This window comes from Balaenoptera physalus (genome assembly GCF_965194825.1).
Source record: "Balaenoptera physalus genome assembly, chromosome: X".
Lineage (NCBI taxonomy): Eukaryota > Metazoa > Chordata > Mammalia > Artiodactyla > Balaenopteridae > Balaenoptera > Balaenoptera physalus.
The window spans coordinates 107,203,284-107,227,760 of NC_138903.1; positions in this window are offsets into that span (position 1 = coordinate 107,203,284).

Below are 24,477 nucleotides of genomic sequence, written 5' to 3' on the forward strand. Positions count from 1 at the left end.
CCTATTATGGGAAGATGGTGTAGTCCACTGATTCCAAATCTATGATCTAGTTACTGCAAGTACTTCGTATGGGGTGAGGGTGTATACTCACTGACCCACATATATGTGTGAAACTGTTGTCAGAATTATGGAGCAGTTTGTCTGCAAAACATCAGCCTCCTGATTAAGCAAGTGTTATCTCTTTTCCACTGCTAGACTTACTGCAGGTAAATGTTCTGTGACAAGAGCAATATGTTTATGTGCATGTGGATAATAAATTATGAGCTATAACTGTGTCTTTAATACTTCTGGATATGTGGTGTTTGACTCCCGTCAGCCACAAGCTATGTGAAGCAAGCTTTAAGAGGCCTCCTTATATAGAAGTTTTCTAACGTTCTTACCTATCTATTTGAGTAGTTCTGCGGAACCCTGACAGGTACGGTTCCAGGCTCCTCACCCACGCCTGTGCATGTGCTTTGAAACTTAAAAGATAAAGAAATGAAAAGTTTCCAAGCACATTGTTGTTGTTCTTTTAGCAACAGAAAAATATTTTTAAAACTATTCAAACCACTGATTTACACTCTTGTTTTCTTATTATGTTTTGTGAATTATGCCCCAGAACAGACCTTGGGATTTCTTCAGCCTTTTGTGAGATTAATATTCTAGATGTTAATCTCTAAGAAAACATTGAGTTACCAATTCCCAAATGGTATGTCAAAACAGACTTCCCATTTGGATAGTCTAATTCATATTTTACATTTTCCCCTGAAGCTCTCCTTCCAAAATTGAGGATGAGCTACCCAATATTGAGAATGAAGAAAATGGTCTTGCTAAGGGAGTTTACCTATTTCCTCAAATATAATAACTGTGTTTTTAAAATTTCACTAGTCCTGCTCTATTTACTGCAACCAGTGGTTTGCTAGAACTCTCTTGTATGGGTTTAGGAGAGCCTATTATTAAATTTTCAGTATTTTACAAACCAAGCATAAAACAGTTATTATTTTAAAATATAAATTATGTAAATGTATAATTAAATAAATTATATTAAAAACAAAGAAAATAAATACTCAAAATTTATAACTTTATAATTATCTTGTAATATTTTTACTGTGATCTATGCTCTTGAGGTCATGTACAGCTCTTGCATCTATGCAGTGGAAATACTATATAAGGGTGTGCAGCCATGCATCTCTTCCCAACTCCTTGTTCAGTGACATCATGTTGAGAGCTTGAAAACAGAAGTCAGTACATGCTACACAATGCAGTTATCCCCTTCTTTGATTTGAGATGTTTCTACTTTCCCTTTATCCAGACTTACCTGCTTTCTCTCTCATTTCTACTGTGTACTTTTTCCCCTTTGATCAGACAAATGCTTCTGTGCTAAGGAGTAAAAGAAAAAAATGTATTTATGTGTTATTTTTTCTTGGATAGTTTTCTCATAGTAAAAACCATTTTTGAGGGTATGTCTCCTGACCTAATGGGTATTTTTCATGGGAGTGATCAGTTGCACTAACCCTTCTAGAATTCTATAGTTCCATCTGTGGAATGAATGACACAAAGAAATGGTTCACACCATAGTGCTTACTAAATGAACTAATCAAATTTTCACCTTGAAGCTAAAACTTTGCCGCTCACTCCTTTTTTTTTTTTAATAATCAGTCATCAATTTTATACACATCACTGTATACATGTCAATCCCAATCGCGCAATTCAGCACACCACCATCCCCACCCCATCACAGTTTTCCCCCCTTGGTGTGCATAGGTTTGTTCTCTACATCTGTTTCTCAACTTCTGCCCTGCAAACCGGTTCATCTGTACCATTTTTCTAGGTTCCACATACATGCGTTAATATACGATATTTCTTTTTCTCTTTCTGACTTACTTCACTTTGTATGACAGTCTCTAGATCCATCCATGTCTCAACAAGTAACTCAATTTCGTTTCTTTTTATAGCTGAGTAATATTCCATTGTATATGTGTACCACACCTTCTTTATCCATTCATCTGTCGATGGGCATTTAGGGTGCTTCCATGACCTGGCTATTGTAAATAGTGCTGCAATGAACATTGGGGTGCATGTGTCTTTTTGAATTACGGTTTTCTCTGGGTATATGCCTAGTAGTGGGATTGCTGGGTCATATGGTAATTCTATTTTCAGTTTTTTAAGGAACCTCCATATTGTTCTCCGTAGTGGCTGTATCAATTTACATTCCCACCAACAGTGCAAGAGGGTTCCCTTTTCTCCACACCCTCTCCAGCATTTGTTGTTTGTAGATTTTCTGATGATGCCCATTCTGACTGGTGTGAGGTGATACCTCATTGTAGTTTTGATTTGCATTTCTCTAATAAATAGTGATGTTGAGCATCTTTTCATGTGCTTCATGGCCATCTGTATGTCTTCTTTGGAGAAATGTGTATTTAGGTCTCCTGCCCATTTTTGGATTGGGTAGTTTGTTTCTTTAATATTGAGCTGAATGAGCTGTTTATATATTTTGGAGCTTAATCCTTTGTCCGTTGATTCGCTTGCAAATATTTTCTCCCATTCTGAGGGTTGTCTTTTTGTCTTGTTAATGGTTTCCTTTGCTGTGCAAAAGCTTTGAAGTTTCATTAGGTCCCATTTGTTTCTTTTTGTTTTTATTTCCATTACTCTAGGAGGTGGATCAAAAAAGATCTTGCTGTGATTTATGTCAAAGAGTGTTCTTCCTATGTTTTCCTCTAAGAGTTTTATAGTGTCCGGTCTTACATTTAGGTCTCAAATCCATTTTGAGTTTATTTTTGTATATGGTGTTAGGGAGTGTTCTAATTTCATTCTTTTACATGTAGCTGTCCAGTTTTCCCAGCACCATTTATTGAAGAGACTGTCTTTTCTCCATTGTATATCTTTGCCTCCTTTGTCATAGATGAGTTGACCATAGGTGCATGGGTTTATCTCTGGGCTTTCTATCTTGTTCCATTGATCTATGTTTCTGTTTTTGTGCCAGTGCCATATTGTCTTGATTACTGTAGCTTTGTAGTATAGTCTGAAGTCAGGGAGTCTGATTCCTCCAGCTCCGTTTTTTTCCCTCAAGACTGCTTTGGCTATTCGGGGTCTTTTGTGTCTCCATACAAATTTTAAGATGATTTGTTCTAGTTCCATAAAAAATGCCATTGGTAATTTTATAGGGATTGCATTGAATCTGTAGATTGCTTTGGGTAGTACAGTCATTTTCACAATATTGATTCTTCCAATCCAAGAACATGGTATATCTCTCCATCTGTTGGTATTATTTTTAATTTCTTTCATCAGTGTCTTATAGTTTTCTGCATACAGGTCTTTTGTCTCCCTACGTAGGTTTATTCCTAGGTATTTTATTCTTTTTGTTGCAATGGTAAATGGGAGTGTTTCCATAATTTCTCTTTCAGATTTTTCATCATTAGTGTATAGGAATGCAAGAGATTTCTGTGCATTAATTTTGTATCCTGCAACTTTACCAAATTCATTGATTAGCTCTAGTAGTTTTCTGGTGGCATTTTTAGGATTCTCTATGTATAGTATCATGTCATCTGCAAACAGTGACAGTTTTACTTCTTCTTTTCCAATTTGTATTCCTTTTATTTCTTTTTCTTCTCTGATTGCTGTGGCTAGGACGTCCAAAACTATGTTGAATAATAGTGGTGAGAGTGGACATCCTTGTCTCATTCCTGATCTTAGAGGAAATGCTTTCAGTTTTTCACCATTGAGAATGATGTTTGCTGTGGGTTTGTCATATATGGCCTTTATTATGTTGAGGTAGGTTCCCTCTCTGCCCACTTTCTGGAGAGTTTTTATCATAAACGGGTGTTGAATTTTGTCAAAAGCTTCTTCTGCATCTATTGAGATGATCATATGGTTTTTATTCTTCAGTTTGATAATATGGTGTATCACATTCATTGATTTGAGTATATTGATGAATCCTTGCATCCCTGGGATAAATCCCACTTGATCGTGGTGTATGATCCTTTTAATGTGTTGTTGGATTCTGTTTGCTAGTATTTTGTTGACGATTTTTACATCTATTTTAATCAGTGATATTGGTCTGTAATTTTCTTTTTTTGTAGTATCTTTGTCTGGTTTTGGTATCAGGTGATGGTGGCCTCGTAGAATGAGTTTGGGAGTGTTCCTTCCTCTGCAATTTTTTGGAAGAGTTTGAGAAGGATGGGTGTTAGCTCTTCTCTAAATGTTTGATAGAATTCACCTGTGAAACCATCTGGTCCTGGATTTTTGTTTGTTGGAAGATTTTTAACCACAGTTTCAATTTCACTACTTGTGATTGGTCTGTTCATATTTTCTGTTTCTTCCTGGTTCAGTCTTGGAAGGTTATACCTTTCTAAGAATTTGTCCATTTCTTCCAGGTTGTCCATTTTATTGGCATAGAGTTGCTTGTAGTAGTTTCTTAGGATGCTTTGTATTTCTGCAGTGTCTGTTATAACTTCTCTTCCATTTCTAATTTTATTGATTTGAGTCCTCTCCCTCTTTTTCTTGATGAGTATGGCTAATGGCTTATCAGTTTTGTTTATCTTCTCAAAGAACCAGCTTTTAGTTTTATTGATCTTTGCTATTGTTTTTTTGGTTTCTATTTCATTTATTTCCACTCTGATCATTATGATTTCTTTCCTTCTGCTAACTTTGGGTTTTGTTTGTTCTTCTTTCTCTAGTTCCTTTAGGTGTAAGGTTAGATTGTTTACTTGAGATTTTTCTTGTTTCTTTAGGTAGGCTTGTATAGCTATAAACTTCCCTCTGAGAACTGCTTTTGCTGCATCTCATAGGTTTTGGATCATCGTGTTTTCATTGTCATTTGTCTCTAGGTATTTTTTGATTTCCTCTATGATTTCTTCAGTGATCTCTTGGTTATTTACTGACGTATTGTTTAGCCTCCATGTGTTTGTGTTTTTTACGTGTTTTTCCCTGTAATTCATTTCTAATCCCATAGTGTTGTGGTCAGAAAAGATGCTTGATATGATTTCAATTTTCTTAAGTTTACTGAGGCTTGATTTGTGACCCAAGATGTGATCTATCCTGGAGAATGTTCTATGTGCATTTGAGAAGAAAGTGTAATCTGCTGTTTTTGGATGGAATGTCCTATAAATATCAATTAAATCTATCTGGTCTATTGTGTCATTTAAAGCTTCTGTCTCCTTATTTATTTTCATTTTGGATGATCTGTCCACTGGTGTAAGTGAGGTGTTAAAGTCCCCCACTATTATTGTGTTATTTCCTCTTTTATAGATGTTAACAGTTGCCTTTTGTATTGAGGTGCTCCTATGTTGGGTGCATATATATTTATAATTGTTATATCTTCTTCTTGGATTGATCCCTTGATCATTATGTAGTGTCCTTCCTTGTCTCTTGTAACATTCTTTATTTTAAAGTCTATTTTATCTGATATGAGTATAGCTACTCCAGCTTTCTTTTGATTTCCATTTGCATGGAATATCTTTTTCCACCCCCTCACTTTCAGTCTGTATGTGTCCCTAGGTCTGAAGTGGGTCTCTTGTAGACAGCATATATATGGGTCTTGTTTTTGTATCCATTCAGCAAGCCTGTGTCTTTTGGTTGGAGCATTTAATCCACTCACGTTTAAGGTAATTATCGATATGTATGTTCCTATGACCATTTTCTTAATTGTTTTGGCTTGTTTTTGTAGGTCCTTTTCTTCTCTTGTGTTTCCCACTTAGAGAAGTTCCTTTAGCATTTGTTGTAGAGCTGGTTTGGTGGTGCTCAATTCTCTTAGCTTTTGCTTGTCTGTAAAGCTTTTGATTTCTCCATCAAATCTAAATGAGATCCTTGCCGGGTAGAGTAATCTTGGTTGTAGGTTCTTCCCTTTCATCACTTTAAGTATATCATGCCACTCCCTTCTGGCTTGTAGAGTTTCTGCTGAGAAATCAGCTGTTAACCTTATGGGAGTTCCCTTGTATGTTATTTGTCGTTTTCCCCTTGCTGCTTTCAATAATTTTTCTTTGTCTTTAATTTTTGCCACTTTGATTACTATGTGTCTTGGCGTGTTTCTCCTTGGGTTTATCCTGTATGGGACTCTCTGTGCTTCCTGGACTTGGGTGGCTATTTCCTTTCCCGTGTTAGGGAAGTTTTTGACTATAATCTCTTCAAATATTTTCTCTGGTCCTTTCTCTCTCTCTTCTCCTTCTGAGACCCCTATAATGTGAATGTTGTTGTGTTTAATGTTGTCCCAGAGGTCTCTTAGGCTGTCTTCATTTCTTTTCATTCTTTTTTCTTTATTCTGTTCCACAGCAGTGAATTCCACCATTCTGTCTTCCAGGTCACTTATCCGTTCTTCTGCCTCAGTTATTCTGCTATTGATTCCTTCTAGTGTAGTTTTCATTTCAGTTATTGTATTGTTCATCTCTGTTTGTTTCTTCTTTAATTCTTCTAGGTCTTTGTTAATCATTTCTTGCATCTTCTCAATCTTTGCCTCCATTCTTATTCTGAGGCCCTGGATCATCTTCACTATCATTATTCTAAATTCTTTTTCTGGAAGGTTGCCTATCTCCACTTCATTTAGTTGTTTTTCTGGGGTTTTATCTTGTTCCTTCATCTGGTACATAGCCCTCTGCCTTTTCATCTTGTCTATCTTTTTGTGAATGTGGTTTTTGTTCCACAGGCTGCAGGACTGTAGTTTTTCTTGATTCTGCTGTCTGCCTTCTCGTGGTTGAGGCTATCTAAGAGGCTTGATGGGAGGCTCTGGTGGTGGGTAGAGCTGACTGTTGCTGTGGTGGTCAGAGCTCAGTAAAACTTTAATCCACTTGACTGTTGATGGGTGGGGCTGGGTTCCCTCCCTGTTGGTTGTTTTGCCTGAGGCAACCCAACACTGGAGCCTACCTGGGCTCTTTGGTGGGGCTAATGACAGACTCTGGGAGGGCTCACGCCAAGGAGTACTTCCCAGAATTTCTGCTGCCAGTGTCCTTGTCCCCATGGTGAAACAGAGCCACCCCTGCCTCTGCAGGAGACCTTCCAACACTAGCAGGTAGGTCTGGTTCAGTCTCCCCCTCGGGTCACTGCTCCTTCCCCTGGGTCCCGATGCGCACACTATTTTGTGTGTGCCCTCCAAGAGTGGGGTCTCTGTTTTCCCCAGTCCTGTTGAAGTTCTGCAATCAATTCCCACTAGGCTTCAAAGTCTGATTCTCTAGGAATTCCTCCTCTTGTTGCCGGACCCCCCAGGTCTCAGAACCTTCACTCCAGTGGGGCTCAGAACCTTCACTCCAGTGGGTGGACTTCTGTGGTATAAGTGTTCGCCAGTCTGTGAGTCACCCACCCACCAATTATGGGAATTGATTTTACTCTGATTGCGCCCCTCCTACCATCTCATTGTGGCTTCTCCTTTGTCTTTGGATGTGGGGTATCTTTTTTGGTGAGTTCCAGTGTCTTCCTGTCAATGATTGTCCAGCAGGTAGTTGTGATTCTGGTGTTCTCACAAGAGGGAGTGAGAGCACGTCCTTCTACTCCGCCATCTTGGTTCCTCTCACTGCTCACTCTTGATATCTAACCCTGTTGATCCATTTAGGCATTCATCCTAGGGTAATTAATCTCTGGTTGGTAAAAATTCATCTTAAGCTATCAAGACAGCTTCTTAAAAATGTCTACTTGTTCACAGAATAGTTTGGGGTAACCAGGCTGTTTTTAAGAGGACCTATGGTAATGTGGTAATCCTTAGTATTTCTCTAGTGGTATACTAGATGGCAGCTTCTTCTAGAAGATATAAAGTAGGAAATCAGGGTGAATGGTGCTGTTTAGGCATGGACACCATGCAATTCCCAGATCAAGGTTGAGTCTAGTAGTCAGGTTTGTTGAAAGAAGCAATACTAAGAGAACATGTAGTGCAATGGTTGTTCCAATATCACCAAGTTAATCATGGTCCACAAGTGTTACCTAAGACCTCCTTCAGATCTTGATACAACAGAAATTATCACAGAAAAATATGTTTTGCCCTAGTGGAATGTTATTAATTTCTCTCTAATAGCTTACTAGCTTGGTAGGTACTTAGTAAACTATCAATTTAAGGCAGGTGGCATTTCCATATGTCTTCAATGGAAATAACATCACTGTATCTTTAGAAAATCAAGCTTCTTTTTTTTGTTTGTAATCAACATTTTCCCCATCCTTATGAGTCTTTGTTTGGAGGGGATAGGGTGTTCATAATTGTTGCTATGATAACATGCCAAATAAGCTTTCATAATTCAGTGGAAACATTAATAAATAGTGATATGAGAAGAATAATACTGATATAATAAAGCCAAAACAGATGGTTAGATGCCAGTTAGTTCTTAGCCACTCAACAGTAACAGGAAAATATTTGAGTGTAAAAACTCCAACTTCAATCTGGAAGTAGTATGCATGTGTTCCTAAATATCCAAATAAGAAAGGCCTCCAGAGTGATATGAACTCATTACTTTGGTAAGTGGCTGATAACTCAATTTTTAGCTTCCTTCAGTTTTTTGTTGTTGTTGTTCTTGTTGAGAGGGCCATCAGTTCTTATTTTTCCATTGTTTTGGAGGATGAGTTTCCTAATGCCACACTAAATAAGCAGTGTAGATCTGCAAAGACACCAGTGAGCAGCTGATTTCCCAGCAAGTTTCATTCAAATTTGAATTGGAAATATTGCCTCCTCACCTTCCTGTCACAAATATAGCCACATCAGTCCTTAAAAGCTTATTTCACGCATATTCTAGGGTCCTCCTCCTCCTTGGTTTGGTCACAATTAGCATTCTATGACCACATTTTATGGAGCTGAGCAAGATAATGTACAAAGCAGAGCAATTAATTAGCTAAATTTGTAAGTATCATATAAAACCAATGGAAAGAGATGTGCAACTTCTCAAACCCTTAAGAGTGGAAGGAGGGTAACACATTGCACTATTAAAAAGCCTTACTGCAAACAGCTTATTACCTCACACAGAGTCCAGAGGAAACTACCAAAAACTGTCCTCTAGATTTTGATTGTACCATTCAACTCATAATGAATTTCTAGGTGTAGGAGAGTTCAAGGAATGTTTTCTATAGTCTCTCCTAAACACTGATCAAATTTCCATGATATTCTCCTTGAATGTATTAACTTAATTCAGATGCCTTTCCCTGAATCAATCCCTGTGACTGAAATAATTGCCTTTGGCCAATTAGGTTTCACCCATGGATCCCACCTAAATTAAATCCTACCTAGAGTGCATGGTGCTACACAATTGGGAGAGGAGTAAAAAGGGGTTGGGGAGGCAACAAACTGTGTACAATAAACTATATTTCCCCACAATACGTCATCATCTTAGCCTTAGCATGCAACAAGTGTTAAATAAAAAACTTAATACCTGACAGGCTGTATTCATTTTTTATGAGACAGATTCCATTATTTGTTATCTGGTTGTAACATTCTTCATTCTCCAAAGGAATTTATATATGCCATATATATTATTATAGAAAAAGAAAACATGTACTCTGAAAAATATTCTACGCTAAAGAATGTTCTGGGGGAAGCCAGCTGCCATGTTATGAGGACACTTAAGAAACCTATAGAGAGACCTAAAAGGTGAGGGAGGAACTGAGGCCTTCCAACAACTATGTCAATGAACTTGGAAGCCAACCCTCCTTCCCCAGATGACTACATGCCCAGTTGCATGCAGCTTGATTGCAGCCTCATGAGTAACTCTGATGAAAGAAATCAAAGAAGACACAGATGGAAAGGAATCTCATGTTCATGGATTGGAAGTATTAATATTGTTAAAATGTCCATACTATGCAAAACCATCTATAAATTCAATGCAATCCCTAATAAATTCCAGTGGCATTTTTCACAGAGATAGAAAAAACAATCCTAAAATTTGTGTGGAACCACACAAGACCCCAAATAGCCAAAGCAGTCCTGAAAAAGAACAAAGCTGGAAGCATCACACTTCCTGATTTCACACTAGACTACAAAGCAATAGTAATAAAAACAGTATGGTACTGGCATAAAAACAGACATACAGACCACTATAACAGAATCAAGATCTGAGAAATAACTCTCCCACCCTGCATATATGAGATCAACTAATATTTGCCAAGGAAGCCAAGAACACTCAATTGGGAAAGGATAGTCTCTTCAATAAATAGTGTTGGGAAAACTAGATAACCACATCCAGAAAAATGAAACTGGACCCCTATCTTACACCACTCACAAAAACTAACTAACTCAAAATGGATTAAACTTACTATAAGTCTTGAAATCATAATAGCCCTAGAAGAAAACATGTGGGAAAAGTTCCTTGACATTGGTCTTGGTAATGCTTTTTTAGATATGATACCAAAAGCGTAAGCAACAAAGGTAAAAATAAATAAGTTGAACTACATACATCAAATTAAAAAGCTTCTGCATGGCAAAACAAAAAACAAAATGAGAAGGCAACCTACAGAGTGGGAGAAAATAACTGCAAACCATATATCTGATAAGAACCCATACAACAAAATAGCAAAAAAAAAAATCCAATTAAAAAAATGGACAGAAGAAGTGAATAAACATTTTTCCAAAGACATATAAATAGCCATTAGGTACATGAAAATATGGTCAACATCACTAAGCACCAGGCAAATTCAAATTAAAACCACAATGAGATATCACTTCACACCTTTAGAATGGCTATCCTCAAAAAGTCAAGAGCTAAAAAGTGGTAGTGAGAATGTGGAGAAAAGGGAACCTTTGTACACTGTTGGTAGGAATGTAAATTAGTACAGCCACTATAGAAAACAGTATGAGGGTTTCTCAAAAAAATAAAGATAGAACTACCATATGATCCAGCAGTCCTACTTATGGGTATATATCCAAAGGAAATGAAATCAGGACTTTGAAGAGATATCTGTTCTCCCACATTTATTGCAGCATTATTCACAATAGCCAAGATATGGTAACAACCTAAGTCCCTTTCAATGGATGAATGGATAAAGAAAATGTACTAGATATATATAATATATATGTGTGTGTATATATATATATATATATATATATATATAGTATATGTGGATATATATGTACACACACACGCAATGGAATACTATTCAGCCACAATAAAGAAGGAAATCCTACCTTTTGTGACAACATGGATGGACTTGGAGGGTATTATGCTAAGTGTAATAATTCAGATAGAGAAGGACAAATATTGTATGATATCCCTTACATGTGAAATCTATAAAAGCCTAACACATAGAAACAGAGTAGAATGGTGGCCATGAGGGGCTGGGGGAGTGGAGGAAATGAGGGAGATATTGGTCAAAGGGTACAAACTTGTAGTTACAAGATTAATTTCTGTGGATCTAATGCACAGTATTGTGATTATGGTTAACAGTACTCTATTATATACTTGAAAGTTGCTAAGAGAGTGGATCTTAAGTGTTCTCACCACAAAAAAAGAAATGATAATTATGTGACGTGATGGAGGTATTAGCTAAGGCTATGGTGGTAATCATATTACAATATATAAGTGTATCAAATCAACACGTGTACACCTTAAACTTACACAAGGTTATATGTCAATTATATTTCAATAAAGCTGGAAAGAAAATTATCAGGGATAAAGAGAGGCATTACATAATGATAAAGGAGTCAGTTCTCCAAGAAGATATAACAATCCTTAATGCATATCCATCTAACAACACAGTGCAAAAATATGTTAGACAAAAACTAATAAAACTTTAAGGAGAAATAGGAGAATTTACTATTACAATTGGATGTTTTAACACCCCTCTACCAGTAAGTTGACAGATTCAACAAGCAGAAAATTAGTAAGGACATAGTTGAACTGAACAGCCATCAGTAAACTGGATCTAATTGATATCTCTAGACTACTTCATTCAACAGCAGAAGAAAACACATTCTTCTCTAGCTCATATGGAATATTCACCAAGATATAACATATTCTTGGCCATAAAACACACCTTAACAGATTTAAAATAATAGAAATTATGCAATGTATGCTCTAAAACCACATGGAATTAAATTAGAAATCAATAGCATTAAAATAGCCGGGAAATCCCAAAATATTTGCGGATTAAACAACAAGCATCTGAATAACACTTGGATCAAAGACAAGGTCTCAAAAGAAGTTTAAAAAATATTTTTAACTAAATGAAAATTAAGATACAACTTTTCAAAATTTGTTGGATCCAGCAAAAGCAGTGCATAGAGGGGAGTTTATAGCATTGAATGCATATATTAGATAAAAAGAAAGATTTAAAAAGAATAATCTAAGCTTCTACCTTAGGAAACTAAAAGAAAAGAGAAAATTAAATCCAAATTAAGCAGAGGAATAGAAATGATAAAATGTGAATATTTCTTTGCAAGACCATGGTAGAAGCTCTCAGTATATGCAGGTATCCATTGATGTTATTTAGTAAATTTCTGTAGTTTTTAAAGATTTGTCATTCTTCTGCTTAGATTTATTCCTAGGTATTTAACATTTCTGAAATAGCATCACAATGTATCTCTGTGTGGGCTTATTAATTTGTTACATTTTTTTGACATGTCCTGAAGGATATTCAGTGTTCTTTCAAGCATTCAAGTCTTTCTTCATGTGTGGAAAATTCTAATTATCTAATTATTTTCCTAAAAATATTATTTTACTCCACTCCTTCTATTTCCTCTATCTGGAACTTTGATTTGCAAGATATTGAAACTTATAGATCTGTTTTACAAATCTTTCTTTGATATGGCATCTCTTTATCCCTTTATACTCTCTTCTGGTAAAATTCTGCAAGTTGGCCCTTTAGTTCACTATTTCACTCTTCTGCTTCATTTTTTTGTATGCTATTTTTTTGTACTATCCATTCAACCAATACTCAGTAACTATGTATTGAATGCATATGTTGTTATGTTATGTTATATGTGCCTGTTACATATTAATGAGTGCTAGAAGAAAAACAAAAGGATATTTAGAAAATGAAATTTTCACCTCAGACCATTCCTTTGTTCTCTGGCTATAAAAACTGACTAATAGCACATGTTCAGAATAGGAAGTCAGCCCACTGTTCTGTCAGTGACCCTTCCCTCTAATAAATTCTATCTTCTTTAAAAAAAAAAAAAGGATACTTAGAGAATGGAGAGTGAAGGAGGTACAACTTTAGATGGAGTGGTCAGAAAGGCCTCTCCAAGGAAGTGACAGTTGAACAGAGGCTTGAATCAAGTGCAAGTATGGATGCTGCCTTTATCTGAGGAAAGATTACATGCAAATGCACTGAGGGGAAATATGCAACAAGGGAAATGTGACTGATGCCTATTGAGGAAGAAAAGAATGAAAAGAAGTAGGGTTAAAGAGGTGAAACTGGACAGATACTAAAGGACTATTGATTTTATTCATGTTTGACAATCAGCCAGTGTAGTGCGTTGAACAGGGGAGAGCATAATCTGATTTATATTATAAAAGGGTTTCTCATGCTACTCTGTTAAGAATAGGTTTTAGGTACGAGGACAAGGGTGAGAGCAAGGAGACCAAATAGGAGACTACCACATTAACTCCAGCAAGAGATGGTGGTGGTTTGGTATAGTAGACTGAATGTTTGTGTCCCTCCAAAACTCATATGGTGAAACCCCATCTCCCAATATGATGGTATTAGGGGATGGGGTCTTTGGGTGGTAATTAGGATTGGATGAGGTCATGAGGGTGGACCCTTCATGAATGGAATTTGTGCCCTTTTAAGAATCTCCAATGCTCTGTGGTGACCTAAACAGGAAGGAAATCCAAAAAGAAGGGGATATATGTATACATATAGCTGATTCACTTTGCTGTACAGCAGAAACTAATACAACATGATAAAGCAACTATATTCCAATAAAAAAAGGAATCTTAAGAGAGCTCACTCCCCCTCTCTGCTCTCGGCCATGTGAAGATACAGTGAGAAGTCGGTTGACTGTAACTTAGCAGAAGGTTCTAACCAGAATTTGACCGTGCTGGCCCCTGAATTGCAGACTTTAAGCCTGTGAGAACTGTGAGAAATAAATTTCTCTTGTTTATATGAAGTACATGCTAAAAGAAGCCAATATAGCCATGAAGGGAATTTAAAAGGCGATTCTGGTGAGAGCTCAGAAAGAAAGGAGGAGCGCTATAGAGAAAGCTTCCATCTTCTTAGAGAATGTGTAATTATGAACAGAATGTTGGTAGAAATACGGATGATAAAGGCCATTATGATGAGTTCTGAGATGGAAATGAGAAACATTGGAAACTAGAGGAAAGCTGATCCTTATTATAAAGCGGCAAAGAACTTGGCTGCATTGTGTTCATGTACTAGTGTTTTGTGGAAGGTAGAACTTGCGAGCAATGAAATTGGATATTTAACTGAAAAGATTTCTAAGCAAAGTGTTGAAGATACAGCTTTCTCCTCTTGAATGCTAATAGTAAAATGTGAGAAGAGAGAAATGATTTAAAGATAGAATTGTTAAGCAAAATGTAACTAGAACTTAAAGATTTGGAAAATTCTCAGCCTACCCATGTTGCAAAAAATGGGAAAACATTTTTGGATGAGAATACTAAGGGGGGGACTGAAGGCCCCTTTGGCAAGGAGATTAGTAGGGGTGTGAGCCGTAGTCTTAATCAGTCACCCAGTAAGAAAACTGCCAGTTTGAAGTGAAGTGGGAGAAGATGGGAAGGAAGGAGGAACAGCTTTGGACTTCTTGGATTTTATAAGACAGGAGTTATTTGGCTGCAAAAGTATACTATTCTTTAAGACGAGGAAAGAATGAGCCCGAAGGTGATTCAGAGATCATCAGGGCTGCCTCCTCAGTTTGAAAAGACGGGACCATTGCTTTGCTTTCAACAGGCTAGGGGTGAGGTGGTCCAGCAGAGCCCTGTAGCATAACCCCTGCCTGGCAAAGTTGTGGGGGCAGGACAGCTATCCCAGTGGGTCCAAAGGTGGGCCTGGAGGGGAGACTATGGAGCCAAAGAGGATTATCTTTGTACCTTAAGATCTCATGAAGTTTGCCTAGGTTTTGAACTTGCTGGGGACCTGTGACCCCTTTCTTCTTTCCTATTTCTCCCTTTGGAATGGAAATATTTATTCTATGCCTGTCCCATCATTGTATATTGGTTTCGTTTTATATAACTTGTTTGGTTTCACATGTTCACATCTGGGGAAGAATATTGCCTCAGGATGAATTGTACCAAAGGCCCATCTATATCTGATTTAGATGTTATTTAGATGAGACCTTGAACTTTAGACTTTAGAGTTGATGCTGGACCAAGTTAACTTCGGGGGCTATGGGATGGAATATTTTGTATGTGAGAAGGACATGAATTTGGGGGGGCGCCAGTGGTGTAATGTTGTGGGCTGAATGTTTGTATCCCCTCTCCAAATGTCATATGATGAAACCCTCTCCCCCAGTGTGATGCTATTAGGAGGTGGAGCCTTTGGGAGTTAATTAGGATTAGATAAGATCATGAGGTTGGAAGCCTCACTACTGAATTTGTGCCCTTGTAAAAGTCAGAAGAGGGCTTCCTCCCCCTTTCTGCTCTCTGTCATGTGAGGTTACAAGAAGAAGTCAGCAGTCTGCAGCTGGGAAGAAGGCTTTCTTCAGGACTCAACCCTATCTCAGATTTTTAGCCTCCAGAACAATGAGAAGTAAATGTCTGTTGTTTATAAACCACCCAGTCTTTAGTACTTTGTTATAGCAGCCTGAATAGACTAAGACACTAGGTTTGGGGATTTCTAATTTCAACAATTTCCCCATGATCTCTAATTGTTTCTGTCATTTGGCCTAGGACTGATATAATAATAATAATAATAATAATAATAATAATAATAATAATAATAATAATAATAATAATAATAATAATGATTCTCCTTTAATATAATCTCAAAACAGTGAAACACTGGTATGGTCACAGCCAAGAAAGAACACACTACAAAGAAACGCTTTTGTCCTTTGAATCCAACAAGAATGACTCGTCTTTATGCAGATCCAAGCCAACAATCACAAGATGCTCCCTGAACATTAATCTTCCCCCTTTCCTTCTTTTTTTCCTTGCTCCTTCCCTCCCCCATATTTTCCCTCCCTTCCTTCATCAAACACAATTTAACAAGCTTATGAATGACATATCCTAATGAGAGGACATTTCTACTGGCACTTGAATGATCCTGTCCCCTAAGAAATATCCTGGCCCACATTAAATCTCACCATTCTTTCCTCAGAATTGAGCCCCCTCCTCAGAATTTTAGGAAATAACTAGAAAATAGTTAAGAAAAGAAGAGAGTTTATTGGAATTTTCCCCATTGTTTGACTCTCACTTACAAGGATGAATGAGCAGGAGGTGGAAGCTTTTGTTGCAGGAACAGAGTAAGACTTAGAGCCTTTATAACAACTATTTGTTGATTTAGAAGAAATTGTGTTTCACTAGCGGGGTCATTCATCAGCATGAGGCACTAGCAGCAATGTGCCCAGGAAAAATCAATTTTCCAGAATACTCAGAGCTTACCAGAAGTCATATGCTCTGAAGGCAGGAGACTCAGTTTGGTTGTTTATGAATAAAAAGGAAAAATAAAAATGAGCATTTTAAACCAAGGCACACATCATCATCGTGCTGTGCCAAGTTTTATCAGTCAAAGCTGTTTAACAAAATTTTATGGATTAGTAACCTTTTTATAACCGAAATAAATCATTTGGGTTTCAGCAAACCTGAAACACCCAGTACTTTGGATCAGATGGACTTTTCTTTCTGGATATGAGAATTCATCATACTCATCATCATCATCGTAATCATTATTTAGCATTTTGGTTAATTATTGACCATAAAAGTGAAAATATTTTATTGCTCTCAAGACCATAATAAAGATGCACACTATTTAATTATTCATTAGCATTTTCATATCTATTTTCTACTCCCCCAATTTTATCCACATTTAGGATTAGGGACAGGACATATTGCACATAACTCTTTCATCCACAGTAGGGTCCTCACTCCCACCAGCTCATTAATCTATCCCCGCCTTTTGAGGAACTGGCAGCTTAAGTAAACTTTGAGTAGAGCTATGTAGCTCTGGAATGAGTGGGACAGGCCAGTGGCTACCTTGAAAGGCTTTGGGGTGGGGGAAAGTACACATAAAGGCCCTGGTCAGAATGGGCAGGCTATGGATACTGGGTCATTTCAAATGGCACCTAGAGGAAAAATGTCAGGTTTGTGTTAGGACACTTGAAGAGAGGGTGAAAATGACAATAAATAGAAATCACCCACTTCACTGAGAGCTGACACGGTAATAATCTGACCTGCATATTGACCATGTCACACTGTGGAAGGGAAAGCTTGGAGCTAATTTAGCTTGCAAAGGTATAATTATGCTACCAATGCTTTTGCAATGGCAGGCAACATCCTGCTTAGGAAATCACACTCATACAATAAAATTTTGTCTTCTAACTTTATAGATGATAAAACTGAGCTTCATAGAAGGAAGAAATTAACCCAAGATCACCTAGGCAGGAAGTGGAGACAGGACTAGAATCCAGGTCCTAGGAATCCCAGCCATGAGCGTCTTCCTAACCTCCTTGATTGATTCTGCAACTGGCAGAATATAAGGTCAAGTGTCAAAAGGCTAATACCATCCTTTTAAGATGTATTTTTTCAGAGTCCTAGGCTTTCCTAGGACGAATAGAAGTTACGTTTACCAGTATTTACCTCTGAAATATTCAGTCTTCGATATTCAGGAAACACTCCCTTCTAAAACTGTTTGATACTGCTGACAGTACTATTTCTTGGGAAACTGCTTTGGTTTCTTATTGATGATCAGAATGGATTCAAAGGACTCAGAGTATATCTCTTTCTCTGTCTCTGAGATATCCAGTTTAACCTTTTCTGGTAGTTTTATTATTGTTGTTGTTGTTGTTGTTGTTATTCCCATTTCACAAATAGATACATAAAGCCCTATAGGGTGATATCTTCTTCAAGGACATATAACTATGAAACTGTGGAATAGGGACTAAACTAATCCTACTCCTACTCTTGCAGTGCTTTGCATTTGTCTACCCTTGACTGTGAATAACTCTCTGAGATATGTTGGATGGAGACTGAGATTAGCTCCTCTGAAAATAAAATGAATTAAAACCTCTATGAATTATGTGTGGGTTTTATAATTAGAGTATGTGTGGTAGACAGTGATAGGAGCTGAGCCATTACCTCAAAGAAACAGGGTGGGAACGCAACTGACAACAAAAAGTTCTATGCTTAGGAACAAAATCATTTCCTGAAATAGGAAATGTTGGCTACAAAGGGGAAACAGAAGGGAATGAAGATCGATGGCTATTTTCCACAAATCCTTTTGAAAACTCAATCCACTAGGGAAGTAACTATTCATTTTATGGAATTATGAGATATTTACACTTCATGATTTATTCAGAAGAACTGAGATGCAATAAGCAATGTGCTCATTTATGAAAAGGTGTCTTCAGGGAACAATTGGATATTAAACTTAATTCTCCTATATAAGTGTATTTTGCAATAGGACAACTTTGTTCACTGAAAGAAATTGACATTTTGTTCAATTTCAAACAGAAGATGTAGGAAGTATTTCTTATTCAGCATATTTTAGAGTGGGTTGCATGCCTGTAAATAAAATAAATTCCTTTTAATGAAGTTCTAATTTTTATTATTTATGGTGGTTTTTATTTTATTATTTATGGCAACACAAAGACTTGAGAACTATAAGAACTTGAGTTTCTGAACCTGCCTCCATCAAGCAGCTTTAAAGAAGAGAATTATTCACTGTGGAAACATACTAAGGCTTTTTCTGCTATGAAGGTAGAAAATAGCTGTAGGTAGGTTCCTGAGCATTTAGCTGTGTTCCCTGGGTACTAGAAGATTGCTTGGGTCCATGTCTGAAATCCTATGCATGGTTATGGTTACCACAACACAGAGAAATTTCCCTCCGGTCTTGTCTTACTCCATTCCCTGCAACACATGGAGCCGTCTTCAAGGAACAATGCTTTTACCATGTTATCACCAAAATCAAGGATTTGCAATAGCTCTCAACAACTGGAAACTAATGATTCTCCAGGACAATGCCTCATACAGTAGAAATAACACAGGATTTGGAGTTAGACAAAGCTGGGCTCTAATCCATGCTCTGGTAATGTGTAATGTTTGCAAGTCATTCAAACTTTCTGAAGTTCATTTTCTGCTTCTCTCAAATGAAAATATGCATATCTACCTCCATGATTATTTTGAATATTAGAGATAATGTTGATATAGATTGTTTTAAAAGGGCCTCAATAATTCTTCCCATCCCTGCATGCATGCCATTTTTCAATGTGACTTTGCAGCTCTTTCCATCAAAAGTTGAGTCTAATTCTCTACTTCTTAATCTGAAATTGGCCATGTGATAAACTGGTCAATTAAGCATTAGCAAACATGTTGCAAGCAGAGGCTTTAAAAGTGTTTGTGCATTGAATATTACCCTCTCCTTCTCCTTTTGGAACCCAACCACCAAGTGTAAAAAGCCTAAGCTAGCCTGCTGGATGATGAGAAACACATGATCCATCCACCCACATAGCTGCAGTTGACAAGAAGCCAACTCCCAGAAGCTAACAGCAGATGTATGAATGAACCCAGCCAAGATCATCAGAAGAACTGTCCAGATGAGCCCAGCCCAAATTCCCAACTTGCAAAGTCATGAACTAAATACATTTTTCGTTTTAAGTCACCAGGTTTTGAGATAGATTGCTATACAGCAAAAGTTAAGTGATACAAATGTATGTAAAAAGTCTGTTACAGTCCATGGGATGTAATAGATACCTAAAAATGATATTTCCCCATCCGCCCTAATATAGCTTGACCTGAACATTTCAAATTTTTGTTACTTACCTACTTAAACATTCCCAAAGCATTGACATAGCTAACATGCTTCTCTCTCTACCTATGAAGATCTATTTTTCCACAACCTGTCATGATTTAAACATTTATTTCAAATCCCAACACCTCCACAAGGCCTTCTTTAACAACTGTAGCCTACCATTACTACTTTTATTTTTCTGATATTCTATTACTTGCAGTCTTTTTAAATACACAATATAGCACTTTAGGTATTAACTCACTGTCCTTTAATAACTGATTGATGTGTGTGGATCTTCATTCAGTGAATAAATATTTATTGAATTGTTACTGTGATAGATTCTGGAGACAGAGATGAATAGGATATAACTACCCTCAAGTTATTCACAGCAGCAATAAATGCAGACTAATAATAGTGATACAGTGTGATTTGTGCTACAAGAGAGGTAAGTATAGTGGTGGGACAAAGGCAGTTTTGAGGGTTGGAAAAATCTTTACCAAGGAATTTGTAGTTTAGAATTCCACCCTTGCACCCCACCCACCCATCATTCTGGTGAACTCAGTCATCCAATATTCAGAGGGATTTGTGTATACAAAGTTATTAAGAAACTGTGCTTAACCTTTGGTGCATAACAACACTTTCAGTTTCTCCTGAGTGCTTATTGTGAAATTGGCATTATTATTTCTCGTCTGCAGATGAGTAAACTGAGGCTAAAAGTATTAAAAAAACTTGTCAAAAATCTTGTTTTCTTTCTTCAAACTAGACTGTATGCATCTTGAGGACAACAACCACATTGTAAATCTCTATTTTCAATAAAACATATAGGACCTAAACAATTTTCAGTGCACACCCATGGAATGAAAGAAAGGAGCTGGATATAATAGTTTTCTCTTATGGGTTAAGAGGGAATTCAGTGGCCTCCCCTTTTAGCATAAAATACAAAACGTGGTCTACAGGTCTCTGAAGGAACTATCACAAATTTATCCTTACAAGCTCCACTCATGCTTGACTCAATTGTACTATTTGTGTTCCAGCCATTCTAGGCTTTTTTCAGTTCTTAGAATGTGCCAAACCCTCTCCTGGGCCTTTAACACCTGCTATTTCCTCTGTCTGAAATGTTCCCCTTCTCTGTGAGTCTCCTTCATCTCTATATCTGACCAGCTCCTATTCATCCTTCAGGTTTCAGCTCAAGCATCACTTCTTTTTTGTTTGTTTTAATTTATTTATTTTATTTATTTTTGGCTGCATTGGGTCTTTGTTGCTGTGCGTGGGCTTTCTCTAGTTGCAGCGAGCAGGGGCTAGTCTTTGTTGCGGTACGTGGGCTTCTCATTACGGTGGCTTCTCTTGTTGCGGAGCACCAGCTCTAGGCACGCGGGCTTCAGTAGTTGTGGAACGCGGTCAGTCGTTGTGGCTCACGGGCTGTAGAGCGCAGCCTCAGTAGTTGTGGCGCACAGGCTTAGTTGCTCCGCGGCATGTGGGATCTTCCTGGACCAGGGATCGAACCCGTGTCCCCTGCATTGGCAGGCAGATTCTTAACCACTACACCACTAGGAAAGTCCCAAGCATCACTTCTTAAAGAACGAAATCATGAATCCCCAGACTGTATCAGGTCTTCCTGTTAGAGACAGACACAGAATTGTGTAATTTTAATTACACAACTTAATTTTAATCTCTGTAATTTGAATTACATGTTTACATTTTGTCTTTTCTTCTATACTAATAGCTCTCTAATCACAATCTTTTGTTCACTGCTTTTCCCCAATGGTGACAGCATATAGTAGGCATTCATAACATTCATTCATTAATTTAAGTAAATGTATTATTTGGTGAGGAGTCTGTGCCTGTCCTGCGTAGAGATGGTTACTGTGTTGTGGTGCAGAATATTTCACTTGGTGTTGTAGTATGGCTTTAAATAGCATCATGCTTGAAAGAGGTCTATGTACATTGTAGTCACTCTGCACTTGGGTCCATGTTGTACATTCAGTATCTTGATTGAGAATGAGACATATGTGACTCCCAAGCAGTCAGTGCTAATGCAAACATTTCACTCCCATCCGCTTCGCATTGTCTAAAATTAAATGATATCAAATAGATCATGGGAATTGTAATTTTTTTAAAACAAATGGCTAATGTTTGCTGCCAAGAAGCTTTCTTTAAGAAGGTCTGAGAAGCTATCAATATTTCCATCAACTTGCAACAATATTCTATTTTAAAAAAGGAAACTATTTGGTCATGAAATGCCTGTTGGATAAATTTTGTTTGTGGTGGATGTTTCCCTTTAGGTATGCTTTGTCCATACAGTTAATACCTAATGTTTTCCAGTTCTTAAAGAATAATAAAGTCACTGAATCATCATCAGTGGAAATGGTTGTCTGGAACCATTCACTATCTGTAATTAATCACATTATGAAAACAAAATTGTTTTGAGAATTCTGACTCCAGGAAGCATAATACAAGCGTTAAAACTTAGTTCTTGTAGCAGGATAAAACTGGGTTTGAATTCAAGCTCTGCCATTATGTAGTATATAGTGGTGGGACTTTGAACAACTTAACATTTATAGTCTCAGGTTTCTCATCTGTGAAATAGGGATCCTAATAGTATCTGCCTCATTGGGTTGTTGCAAGGATTAGGGATAATCCATGTTAAGTACTTAACTAAAACCAACTCTGTGCCTGCCATTTGCTCAATGCAATTATTTGGTATCAAAATTCTTGATAATGATTATTACAGGGAGAAAGGATTAGGGAGACCACTTTAAGGAAATTGAATGAACAAATGCATGGAACTAGGGCTACAAAAATGGTATGGACTGTATTTAGGGGTCAGTGAGGAGAATCTGCTACCTTGATGGCAGAGTTTAAGAAGGAGACTAATAGGAGAACAGATTGGGGATATGTGTATTGAGGATAAGAAATTGGAACTCTATACTGTAAACAATAGTGAGTCATTGAAGTAACTTTCTTTTAAACAGCACCAGGTTTGTAGTATATGTTCTGCTACAGTTTCAAAGTATCAGGAGACACTTTAGTTTTTGCTAACTGCTGTGGACTGAATTGTGCCCCTGCCCCCAATCCATATACTGAAACCCTAACCGTTCCCCCCACCCCTGCCGTGATGGTGTTATTTGGAGAGGGAGCCTTTGGGAGGTAATTAGGTTTAGATGAGGTCATGAGAGTAGGACCCTCATGATGAGATTAGTGCCCTTATAAGAAGAGAAAGAGACACCAGAGCTATCTTTCTCCCTGCCGTGTGAGGACAGTGAGAAAACAGCAGTCTACAAGGCAGGTGGAAAACAACCATGCCGGTACTCTGATTTTGGACCTGAGCCTCTAGAACTGTGAGAAAATAAATTTCTGTTGTTTAAACTGCCCAGTCTATAATATTTTGTTATGGCAGCCCAAGCAGACTAAGATACCAACTGTTGAGAAATAACTCTGCTTGAAAATAATGTATTTTTTAAATGTGGTTTTAAATGATGTCCTGGTACAGCATGAATTCGTAGCTGCAAGTTCTTTAACAATAAGCAGTGGGTCCCAGGTTATCAAATACCTTTGCTCTCTGAGTGATAGATGTTAAGAATAATTTGATACAATGTAATCATTAAACACCTATCAGGAGAATACTGATAAACAGGGAAAATTACTGCTCTTAGAGCAGTTCTAAAATATTCATGTTTCTCATATGCAGGTATACCAGGGACCATAATCACCAGTCTCTTCTTTATGCTACCAAGACACAGATATGGGAAAAGTAGAGCCCCAAAGAAAAGGAGTTCCAAATTAATGAAAACTTTCTTAAGCAAAGCAACAGGAAAGAAATAACAGAGTAGTCATAAATTCATTCATTCATTGAATAGACATTTTTTGTTCACTTATATCTTCTACTTGGTAAAGTCCACTTTTACCCTTAAGGAAGATTGTAGACAATCTTGAATGAGTCAAAAAGGTAACAGCAGAAGGCTCAGAAATAAGGTTATGTCCTCTCAATTTAGGTGAGTAGATAACCAAGCAGATAAAATAAGCCTTCTGGTTTGTGAAAGAGTTAAGCCACCCCACCAAAAAAAAAGTAAAAGACCCCTCTGCTGACTTCATATCAAGTTGTTATCATCAGTGCTTCGTATATAGTCAGAGAAGTTTAAGTTTAAATATGGAAATGAGCTATTTTTTGACCCTGAGAAAAGAGTAAATGGATGGTGATGTCTCTTTAACTCTTCTCAAAGGTTTAATGAAATACACAAATCCTTATATGTCTTTAAATTGTGCTGTAGTTTGTTTCCTATTTAATTATTGTACTTTAACAAGTAAATATGCTCAACAGTTGAACAGAGACTCCTTTTTGCCTTGAAAATTATTGAGTGTAAAAGCATGTCTCTTTTAACCACAACCATGGAGCATAGTTGTTCCAAATACAAGGCTACTATTGTAATACTGTCAACATGGTGAGAGGTGATCCTAGTTGGGAGCCAAATACTTAGGCATAAATGGTGTTTTTCCATCATTTCAAAACACTATTGAAAGCAAATAACTAGTTATTTGGAAAACAACCAGTGTATAGCCACTGTTTCATTGAAAATAGATAACAGCTTTTAAGTCAGTTCATTTTATGTAGATATGATGTTGAAGTGATGTCAGTTGTAAATTTTTGGAACTACAATATTCTTATATTTTATTAACTTTGGTGTACATATTTTCAAATACACT